Below are 1,483 nucleotides of genomic sequence, written 5' to 3' on the forward strand. Positions count from 1 at the left end.
AGAGAGAGAGAGAGAGAGAGAGAGAGAGAAAAAGAGAGAAAGCGAGAGAGAGAGAGACATACAAACAGAGAGAGTAAGAGATAGATAGATAGATAGATAGATAGATAGAGAGAGAGCCCTATAAAGGAGGTGACAGAGTGATAATTGGTCTCAAAATATTATTGTAACCTACTTCTTAGAACAAAAACGATACTAATTAATTAATAGATTAGACCTATTTTTTTCTGGCCTTTGTGCTTTGGCTTAGGAAATGTGTTGTTATGCAAAGCTCAATGCTGCTCATCTCCATTCATGCACACAGGATTCATGCATGCATTATGCATCTGCAAACAATGCAGTGCGCACAGTTTCGAACATATGAAAAGAAAACACTGTCTCAACCCTCGCACATATGTGATGGGGTCGCTTTTGGCTGACAGGGTTTTTGATAAAAATAATATTATCCTTGATAGAATGCAAATAAGGGTAGTGAGTGAGTTGATAGTTTAGCGAACACAAATATGGTGAGGGGGAGGACAGAGGAGAATAGTTAACATATCAATATTATTTTGTATAAAGAAATGATACTGGTGGAGAACACAGGCAGAGTCAGACTGTAGGAACTACCAAGTTAGTGACACCCATTCAGGGTGTGCTTGTCTGGGATAGCATTGTATCTCTCTTTCAGCACACACACACACACACACACACACACACACACACACACACACACACACACACACACACACACACACACACACACACACACACACACGCACACACACACACGCACACACACACACACACACATACACACACACACACACACACACACACACACACACACACACACACACACACATACACACACGTGTAAGGGATAATATAATCTTTCAGTTTCATGGAATTTTGTAAACTTTTATTCATCACTGTATATTGGCTGTGAGTGACGAGTCTCACTTGAAAAAAAACAAGAATGTGTCTGCATTCAACTAGGGTTGAACTATATTTTAAAAAATCAGCTATTTATGTGAACATATGTATCCGTTAACCTATTAAAATGTGTGAATCAATGGTTAACAGTCATGAACAGACCGTTAGCTGTTTCAACATCACCAAGATATAGTTATATACAAAAAAAAAAAAAAAAAAAATCGAAACAACTATACCATTAATTGCTTGCTCGCGTTTGGCAGAAACTAATGAGAAAATACAGGTGTACTAATATAGAGACGACCTATTGTATGCAAAAGTATTTACTAACATTACACGGAGTGAAACTTGGATGTCCAGTCACGTACACGAAATAAACTGATAGCTGCCTGGTAAAAGTTTTATCAAATATCACACTTCTTCTGAGTATAAAAGGTAAATCACTAGTCACATCAAAGTACTGTAATCAAAATATGTATCTTACCTCTCACTCAACCCATTTCCAAACACAACCGCATTGCGTTTGTAAAAGAACTCACGCAACCTTACATACATATCACTTCCTCCCTGA

Source organism: Penaeus monodon, chromosome 18 (genome assembly GCF_015228065.2).
Source record: "Penaeus monodon isolate SGIC_2016 chromosome 18, NSTDA_Pmon_1, whole genome shotgun sequence".
In the NCBI taxonomy this organism is placed as follows: Eukaryota; Metazoa; Arthropoda; class Malacostraca; order Decapoda; family Penaeidae; genus Penaeus; species Penaeus monodon.